This window comes from Olea europaea, unplaced genomic scaffold (genome assembly GCF_002742605.1).
Source record: "Olea europaea var. sylvestris unplaced genomic scaffold, O_europaea_v1 scaffold2451, whole genome shotgun sequence".
Classification (NCBI taxonomy): domain Eukaryota; kingdom Viridiplantae; phylum Streptophyta; class Magnoliopsida; order Lamiales; family Oleaceae; genus Olea; species Olea europaea.
This window is the reverse complement of record NW_019242712.1, coordinates 57,401-68,677: the sequence shown is the minus strand read 5'-3', so window position 1 is coordinate 68,677 and position 11,277 is coordinate 57,401.

Sequence of the window (11,277 nt, the reverse complement as noted above, 5' to 3'; positions counted from 1 at the left end):
AATAATTGTGTAAAAAAAGATAATGAAAAAATAAAATCACGTATATGATACTCGACTTAATGTCAATTTATGGAGCATAAATAGGGAAAAAATTATTGTTTAGATGAAAATGAAATAGTAATTGATTTTTTAGGGAATAACATAGTTGTAACAAATTGTTACATAATGTAAAACAAATGATGTATTTCATTTTTCTTTTTTTAATTATGAATATTTTGGTCTATTTAACAATTTTTAATTACAAATTTGTTATTATTTTAAAGCTAAAGACAAAACTTGTTATTTTTTACAATATTGTAAATTTAGCCCATGTTTAAGTCATATTCTAGAAAAAAAAATAATTATTTATGTCAAATCAATGAGAAATGCGTGGTTAAAAAATAAGAAAAAGTTTTAGATTTGTATGTAATATTATTTTATTGAAAAATGTGTTGTTGAAATAATGTTAAATCACTATTAAAAAATATATATTTTTGAAAATAATGTGGCTCAAACAAACCATTAGTATGTAAAGTGTAAAATAGAAAAATATGATAGATAAAGTGTAATTATTTCCTATTGAGTTGTTTCAAAAATCACTGAACTTATACCATGGTCACAAACTACACACTAAACTTCATTGTGCTTCACAGTACTCACTGAACTTTACCATTTAGCCATGAGGGGTCAAGTTTTTGAGATTTTCCTCTCTCCTTTTTTTTCCTTTTTTTTTTTTTTGATAAAGTCATGTTTGGTATCGATTGAAATTTAAATTTTAATCTAAATCAAAGTTAATAATTGATTTTAATAACATATTTTATGTATTCCTTAACTTTTAAAATTTTATCAAAATTTACTAAAAATAGGACTTTAATCTCTACCAAATAGAGACAAAATCACAATAAATTTGAATTTTCTCTATTTTTTATTGCTCCATTGTATTCTCTCACTCAAGCCTTTTACCAAAATCTTAACTCTTCTAATTTTTTATAATTTGTTTATAATTTCTCTACAATTATTACATCTACCACAAATTTTCACTTTTCAATTAATTAGAACCTAAATTTGCATTTTCTCCTATCCTATTTGTGTATATAATACGTGTCTAAACTGATTATATAAAATTTAACTTATATCTAACGAATTGTGTTTATTTGACTGATTATTAGTATTGAATATTGGTTATTTATTTTTTCTTTTAATTATTTGAATTGATTGTTTGTATCAAATACACAATTTTTTAAAACATAAATATGCATTTCCTTTTGATGAGTAAAATATTTAAAAAAATATTGTTTAAATCAAATAGATGAAAATGGTTTGCAAAATATTAATGAAGAAATATTTTTGAAATGTGAATCTACATTTTTTCGGATCAAATATGAATCATTCAAAAATAAAAAAACAAAGTATTCGATTTGTACAAAATTTAAGTGTGCCCCCTAACTCAATTTCTCTGCATCCGCCCCTGCATTTAGCTCTCCATCCACCATCATCGAAAAATCCGTTTGTTGGTCGCCGACGTGGCAGACGGAATTCCTATGTGTCGTGTGACGGCAGGTAAATTTGAAATTATTGACTTTTTTACCCAGTTAACATAATCGTGGTTCTCAAAACACGATTTTGCCCTCAAAATATAAAAGAAAAAAAACGAAAAAAAAATTAAAAAACTTTCAGTCAGAAAACCCACTAGACTTTTTCCAAATCAAACCTCTCGCAAATCAATCGGTGAACTCCGCCTCTTCCAAGCATGGAGTGTCTCTTGCACGAACAGTTGAACCTACCACAGCTACATCTTGTGTTGACTCGTCGAATCTGCATTCTCCATAGACCACCATGTTTTTTCATCTATAGTCATTTCGTTGTTACAGCTTTGTGGTGGCAATGTCTCAAGTTTTTTGTGATAATGGGTTAAGAAGGTACTACTATTGTGGGCATCCGGTGCATTTGAGAACTTCTTGGATGGAGAGGAACCCCGGTCGAAGGTTTCTAGGTTGTCAATCATATGGTACGCGATATGCTTGCAATTTTTTCAACTGGGCCGACAATGCTCCAGATGATAGGTATAAGGTAGTCATAAATGGGTTGATTCGTTCAAAGAACAGGCTTGAAAAAGAAAACCAGAAATTCTGCAAATTAATGGAAGTGTACAAAATTGCATTTTCTGCCATTTTCCTCTTGGTCATAATCTAGCTAGTTGGTTGAAGTATTCATCTTACGTATTAACTTAGGTCGTTGTAATGTTAGTTGAATCTTATGCATTACAGTTGCTTGTAATTGTAGCTTTCAATTTGCGTAGTAGTATGTCTCTACAAGTGTTGTGAACATATATTAAGTTCTGTTGTAATCAACATGTGTTCGTGGAAGGATTGTTTGTTTATATAACTCAATGTGAAATTAATTATGTATGTAAAATAAACGACTTGAAGTAAAACGAAACAGAGGCTTTCATAAATATAGCAAAAATGCATATATTTGCAAAATCGAACTTGTTCATTTCAATAGTAGAAACATTCAAAACTAGAAAAGTAGCAGCAAGTGCAGTTTACAACATTATCCCAAAACAAACCATCTTTTTCCGATGTAATAAAACATATTTCCTTCAACAAAAACCACCATCTTGTCTAAAAGAGAGAACTCCTATGCAAGCACACAAACAGCATGGTAGTTGGAAAAGCAGTTCAGGTTCGGCGAGAAGTAGCAATCATCGTTTTTGCACTACGTCTGGAAGACATTCTAGCTGCCCTCGACTACGATGCTTCGGAGTCGTCCAATTCTTGAAAACTGTCCACCATTGCTTGCACAATGTATGGCCGCGAAGCTGATAAGTGTGTTTTTGCACACTTATTTACATCACAAACATGACTTAAATACAAGTAAAATGATTGAATTGTTACTTAACTTTGTCAAATTCATGCAATGTAGGAAATTCTATGGAAATAGTGGAATTCAGGAGAAAAGAGCCGAAAAAGGACCAAATTGGAGCAAAATGAAAATTCAGGGACCAAATTGCAATTATCTGAAAGTTGACCCGATGAACACATCAAGCAATTGATCAAGCCAAGCACCAATTGGAAGTTATAAGGGAACATTGGAGCAACTAGGAACAAGAGAGGAGGTCAAGGAGTGAAGGAATGAAACTTGAGGACCAAAATGACTCAAACTAGAAGTTAGCTCTACTATGCGGTCGCGAGTGAACCTCCAGGGATTAAAAATGCCATTTTTCTTATGCCTATGCGGTCACATAGGTTATCCCTATGCGGTCGCATATGTATAATTTTTCCCCGAATTTTGCAGTTTCCTTATATAATTGCAACTCCTTTGGTAACCTAATTTGGACGGGTTTAAATAGCAACAAAACATCCAGAAGCCGCACAAACGACTTGGGAGGCAAAAACATTCATCTTGGAGTGGATTTGAAGGCAAGAACAAGAATTGATGTGAGATTTACAAGATTTTTTCAAGTTTTGATAACCCGGTGATGTATTTTATTCGTACTTTGTTAGATTTCGTTATTTTTATCATGATAGGCTAGATTTTTGCAACTAGGTGATCGATGAACCATGTAATTATTATTAAACTTACTATTTCATGATTTTGAATTATTAGTTCGATGGGATATTTGAATGGATTATATTGGTTTATTTATTTCCACAATTAATGTGCACTTAATTTGTGTGAACTTGGTGGTTTAATTTTGAATTTGAGAAAATTAGATTAAACTCGACATATATAATTCATCATAGGGTCCGACAAGGGATAGAAATATACCCCTATGCCCTATGTAAATCTTTAATTGCTCACAAAAAGATTATATGCGTTCTTGTATAATTGCATCCGTCATAGAGATATAGGCTGATGATTTATGAGAATAGGTTCAATACATCTCGAGAGAGAGTATTGAATAGATTTAGGAGCATTGATTTATCAAATTCTTATTGAATTATCAAAATTGTGAAATTAGGGTTTAATTAGTAATTATTTGGGGATTCGTGATCCTAGTGCATTCGTTTTACATAGATTTTCATAAATTGACAATACATTTCATTTATTTTTCATAACATTTCGTAATTGAGTCATTCGTTAAGTGAATTTAAGTAATTAGGGTTTCATTTGAAATTAGGGTTTTTTAATTTGGGGATTTCCCCCAAATTAGGGCTTTTGATTCCAAAATTCATTTTAACTCAATTAGTTTCGGTTAAGGCTAAAATAAGTAAAATTGAACTACTCTTTCTCTGTGGGACGATACTCGGACTTCTAAAGTCCATTTTATTACTTGTCACGACCCGTACACTTGCGGTAATTTAAATCGAAAGAAATATTTCGCGAACAGAAGCTATAGCTATTGTCCGGCTACTAGATGGAGCACTCCCCTTGCTCACGGTCAGTTTTCCCTACATGATGAATTAACAAATGGTATAGCTTATTATGGAAAATCTAACAAAAACCAAACTCCAAATGAATGATATACTTACACTGGCACTCCTTCCTCTTGCATGTTCAGATTCCACCGGCTCCAATGGTGCATCAACCAACTCCTACAGTACAACATCATAACATGGTTATGTTAACCCGATTTATTTGCAGTGAAGAAAAATAAACTGGTTTGCTTACATCCAAAATGTTACAAGTTGAGGAATGGTGTCTTTTGTTGTGTCCACGAGCTCTACAAATTGAGCACATCATATGCACACGTCCAATTTTCTTTACATACGACCTTCCTTACAGGTGCACTATGACTTCCTCAGGCCCTTTTCTTCTTTTTTCTGTCTTTGCCCTCTTTTGGACACTGTCCAGTTGGGGGGGTTAATTACTTCCGCATTTACCTCCGACCGCAGCCTTAGCCCATTAATGGGGCTAAGAATATTATTGTAGCAGTTCAAATAAGACTCGGTCCTATAGCAATTATCCATATAATCCTCTGGCTCATTCCTGCACTAGCGCATGAAAGCCATTGCGTAGGGGCATGGAATGCCACTCAACTCTCATTTCCTACAAGCACATGTTCTCTCTTCTAGGTCTACCACAAAAGTTCCGTAACTACATTCCACTTGCCATTTGGCACCACCCAATAGTTGTACAATACACTCCCTCAAATTTTCAACTAACTTTTGAACCCTCTTTCTAATCTTTGGACAAAGTTGACCCACATAATTACTCATCTGGTCCTTCCTCCTCTGTAGTCTTCGCATGAAGCTCAGCTGAATGGATCCCGACATATCCAGGATCGATCCTCTAAAAGCGTCTTATTGAACCCTTCGCATCCATTGTTTAACAGTATATCACCCTTGGAATGAGTTGCAAAATGGGATTTGCTCCAGCCCTGTGCGGGTCTTTCCATCAACCAAAGAAAACCATTTTCACTAAGTTGTTGGATTTGTTGCATCCAATGTTTGAAGTCCGCAATAGTGGTTAACTTGGCAGCATGCCAAATATAGTTTTTAGTGTTTTTCCTTTGTGACTAGCAGAGAAGAAATTGGAGTACATATGTCGCACACAAAATCTATGCTCCATCTGATGTGATCCAAGATGGGCTTCAAAATTCTAGAGAATTGACGTATGTTGACGGAGGGTCGAGACCACTATTTGAGCCAAGTTAGGTGTCGATTGAGGTTGATTCAGTTGGAAAACATCATGGTCAAGTTATGGAGTTCAAAATGTGGACATTCACGTGCCAAGGAACAAGTTCTATAAAGGGCTCGATGGAAGAAATAACTTGGATCAACCGGTTGCAAACAAAGGAAACCGGGTTGCAATCTTTCAAGCTGTGCGATCGCCCAGCTTAAACACCTTGTTGTCGCACATGGGCAATCAGGTATTAAAGAGGTAGAAATCAATGCAGCCATGCGACCGCATCCTCAAGAACCATACGGCCGCACCGTAGGTTAATAAGGTAGAAACGGGCAGAATTTCCAATCTTCACGCAAGTTTCCAAATTGTTATAGGATTCTATAGTGGTAGACAATTCTGTGGTCCTTTGGTAGTTGTTTACTTTTAAATAGGTTTTTATTATTATTTAATTCCTTTTAAATGTTAGTTTTTATATTTTCCTTTTTAAATTAGGATTCTTAGAATTTTTAATTCCTTTTAATTATATACTAGTATAAGTAGAAATTTATCTTTTCATTGTAAAAAAGACTTTATTGATGAATTAATGAGAGATTTTCCTCTTCAAAGCGTTGCTTCAAAACTTTGTCTATGATGGGCAATTTTATCGAATTTATCAAGATTTAAACATCTTGTGGCGTTCAAAACATTAGGTTGAATCATTGAATTGTGTAATCAAGGGGTTTTTCCCGTCAACGTTACCGTTGGGTTTTTTTGTTCATCTTTTATTTGTTCAAATCCACAATTCAGGTGTTATTTCTTCAATCGTGTGATCAAGAGGTCTTTCATAGCAACGTTCTTGTTGGGTTGATTGGTTCACTATTTTGGGGTCAGATCCATAAACCTTGGTCATATTGGCGTTCTTGGGATTCGATTCAATATCCTGTGGGTTTGATTGCAACGTTGCTGATCGAGTTCGCATCACCACCTCTGGGAATAATTCATCAACAACATTTTGAAGCCCCTTCTAGCGATCTGTCATCAATGTCCAACCACTTCCCGTACCAATGTTAACATCTTCAGCTAGCGCCCTCATGAACCACCTCCAGGTGGGGTTGTTTTCTTTCTCAACCACGGCGTATGCAATGGGATAATTGCAGTCATTTGCATCTTGATTGACAATCGTTAACAATATTCCACTAAAACATTCCCTTAGGTGGCAACCATCCACTCTAATCACCTTCCTACAACCACTAACAAAACCTATCTTACATGCTTGAAAATATATGTATATGCCCTGAAATTTTTGGTTGAAAGTGTTAATTATGACAGTAGATCCTATATTCGTACGTAACACCTCGGCACCATACGACCACAGTTGTTGAAATTGTTGTTCAATTGTCCCATGCACTAGTTTCTTTGCATATCTTCTCATTTTCCATGCAGCGTTCCTTGTTATTTCAGTTTTGAAATCCTCCTTCACTACCGCTAATATGATCTTTGTTTTCCATTCCATATCCGCTTTGAACCTCTCAATGTAATGACGTGTCAGGAATTTATAGTTGTAGTGCCTATTATACTGGTCTCTATTGCAGTTGTGCTCATGAGAGTATGACTTCACCTGAACGGTTCTCGTGTCACCCAGCGACGATGCCCAAAATCTCCAATTGCAATCATGTTTACATATTCCTTCACCCTCCCCGGGTCATTTGCCTTAAATCTTACGTTGTATCCATTCACAGCTCCGTAGGTTCTCATAGCCTTTCCGAACTCAACCACATCTCTAACTAGCTAACCACCTTCAAAATGCGGATTACACATGTCAACCTCGGCTAAAAACTCTGAAAAATGGTAGCTAACTCCTCATCAGATACACAGTTAGCTTGAATCTCTTCAGAACTTGGGTACTCCAAGTCATCGACCGCATCCACATCTTCCTGCTAATTCTGTACTGCCTCTTCTGCTTCACCAAAATTCGTAACTAATTTTATCCCATCTATCACATTCAATTCATACAGAAGGTCATCTCCTTTGGAGTCCAATCCATTCCCACTATCAGTTGTCTGAACCAGATTCTTGCCCACCATGCGAATCTCCATGGTTTGAAGGTTTGTCATTTGCAGAGTTGTGGTGTTCTTGAAATGGGTCATAATCTGCAAATCAAAAGAAAATGATTGTATACATAGAAACAAAATTGAACATGTACAAAACAATTCTAAGAAGAAAAAAAAATCTTTGTGACCGACGACACGTGAAAATAATGAAAAGAAAACAAACAAAAATTCTTCAAAGTTACCTTCGTGTGGTCCCTCCATGTGTGCGTCCGTCAAGGGTTCAACAGGTGGCATATGCGTGGAGAACACTTCCAAGTTTGGGATTAGCCAATTAGGGTTTGTAGAGGGTTTGGGTGAAAACCAATTTGGAAGTCCAGAGATCGTTTTCAAATGGTGAGTTGCTGGGTTTGACTTGGAGAAAGTCCAGTGTGTTTTTTGATTTTGGAGATTTTTTTAAATTTTTCGTTTTTTTTTAATTTTGAGGGCAAAACTGTGTTTTGAGAAACACGATTATGCTAACCGGGAAAAAAAAATCGAAAATTTCAATTTTTACCGATCGTCACACGACACGTAGAAAGTTCGTCTGCCACATCAGCGACCAACAAACAAATTTTTTGACGGTGGTGGATGGAGAGCTAAATGGTAAAGTTCAATGAGTATCGTGAAGCATAATGAAGCTCAATCTGCAGTTCGTGACCATTGTATAAGTTCAGTAATTTTTGAAACAATTCACTCCTATATAGAAGGTATATTTTGTAAGTTTTTCTTAAAAATGTTATATTAAGAAAGAAAAGTACAGTTTATTTAAAAAATATTATTTTTCAAAACTTATTTTAAATTAAATATTTTCTCAATGAATTGATTTTGTACATGAAATTATAATTTTTTAATATTTAATAATAAATCCCGATATCCCCTTTACTTTAAAAGAGAGGATTCAACATTTACTGTTCAATTTGAGGCAGCAATTTCACATTTAATTGGTTTTGTATTATAGTTGAACTCGTTATGCATTATTCATCACAAAAAAAAGTTTTTCTAGAAGTAATAATGAAATATGGCAGCAATATTGCTGTCTTTATTGACTTTATAAAACCATTTGCTGACAGTTACTGTAACTTCACTTAAAAAATATTCTTTCACTTCGTTAGATGTTGTAGCTTCTAGAAATGAAATTAATGAGACCACTTTATGGCCTTCATTGTTGACTTACACAAGTGAGTTACTTAGTTGTCCCTTCCAAAAAAAATATTCTCGTACATCATGAGAGAGTGAGACAAAAATTGTGGCAGCAAATTGTAGGAATTTTTTTATCATGCCAGTTACTATTCGTTCAGGAAGCATTTCATTATTACCCATTTGACTGTTACATGCATGCCGATGAGCCATTCACTTTTAACCGGGTACATCAATTTTTTTTCCTTGGATAATTGATCTTGTGTTTATACCACATAATATTTTTATTATAAAAATTATCGCGAAAAATAATAAATATTAATAAATAATTAATTTTTTTTAAAGAAGAAAGAAGAGTTATACGTATTTCTTAAAACACAGGTCTGATGTACCTTTAAATATTTTCGATATTCATTTAAATCATTCAATGCATCTATGACATAGGTCTCGAAATGAGTTTCGAGAGAATATAGAAGATTTATGCATTCGACTATCGTAAAATCGTCGATAAATTTATAAAGTTAGCATGTTATCAAAATATTTAATTTTTTAAATGATGTCTCTTTTAACATTAAAAAAAATTAAAAGTTTATTAGGAAATTTTCTAAATGGCGTCAAAAATTATTGTCACGAAAAAATAATAAACATTAATAAAATAATTGATTTTTTTAAGAAAAAGACTAGTTATACGCATTTTCTTAACACACACGTTTGATGTACGTTTAACTATTTTCGATATTCATTTAGACCATTCGATATGTTTGTGATATAATTCTCGAAATGAGTTTCGAGAGAATATAGAAAATTTATGATAGATTTTTATAAAAATAAATAAATAAATCACTAATGAAAAAAAAAATTTGACAAAAAAAAAACAATAGAGCAATTCCTCGCATCACAAAGCAAATGCTCCGTGATGCGCGGAGCAATTTTGCTCCATGTTAGGCAACTTTTTTTTTTAATTTATTAATATAGATGATGTTCAGTGTCAAATTTTTTATTTTTATTTTTTTACTATGTGATTTATTTAGTTTTTTTTTTTATATAAAAATCTATCATAAGTCTTTATAAATATTCTATATTCTCTTGAAATTTATTTCGAGAACTATATAATAGATACATCAAATGATCTAAATGAATATCGAAGATAGTTAAACGTGTTAAAAAATACGTATAACTCGTCCTTTTTCTTTAAAAAAATCAATTATTTTATTAATGTTTATTGTTTTTTCGCGACAATTTTGTCAATATAATTTCCTTTTTTCCTTGGTGATTGATATATTTTTTATACAAATCTATTTTACCCTTATATAATAAGACACGGAGTATATTAAATCATGTATATTGTTTATTTTCTAAAAATGGTTGTGATAAATCAAAGTAAAACTTAACATAATATTTAAAAAAATTAATACTCAGTAAAAAAGATGTCGATTAATTTATTTGACAATATTGAATATTTTAGATGTGTATAAATTTTGGAAGATTAAATTCAAATATATCAAAATTGGGTGATTAAATAATAATCTCAACCCCATTGAAGTGACAAAATATTATATTGTGGCTCAACTTGTGTTTGGCTCCATTAAATTTTTTCTCGTTTTTCTTTCTTTTATTTTCAATCGCAGAATTTTTCATAAAATAATATTATACGTAAATAAAAAAAAACTCATTAAATCAATTGGATATCGAACAATAAAAAAAAAGATTCAACTAATTACACGATTTAATTATATTGAATATATTTATCATCAAATAAGTCCTTTATATGTAAAATAATCACTCAAACTAAAATAATATTTAATTTATGGGCTCCAATAATTTTGGTTTTTAATCTATGCATCAAGAGAACATTTATCCTATCCCTAGAAAATACATTTCAATTATAGCAACACAAAATTGAGGCCAACTAATTTTTCATCTTAATATTTTAACATTTGAAATTTTTTTATATATAAAAGAAATTCGATCGTTTTTAGAAATTTTTTTCTTATTGTTACTTTTTCCTCTCGATCAATTAATTTTTTGAATAATCTAACAAAATTTTTGATGTCATTCAGAAAATTTTCTAATAAACTTTTTTTTTTTTAATGTCAAAAGTGTGTTATATATGAATATTACATTTCTATTTATCGTTTAAAATAATTAATCAAATTTGAAAATTTATTGAGATAACTGAATAAATATTTTGACACGTTAATAATTTAATATTACCTAAAAATGACATAGCTCGTGCATTGCACGCGCAGAAAACTAGCACTAAAGAAAAGAGAGGATGGCTTATTCACTGTTCATTCTTGAAACTTCATTTCACACTTATCTTGTTACAAACCAGTTTTGCAATAGTTTACTACTTTTCACTTTTATTTTTTATTTTTACTCTTTCTCTAATCTTTCCCTGCAATGTTATGCCTCTGTTTGGTATTGATTTAAATTATATTTTAGTTTAAGTTAAACAATCAATATTAAACACGCATTTCATGGTCCAACAACTTTTCAACCATATATTTCAATTTTTTTT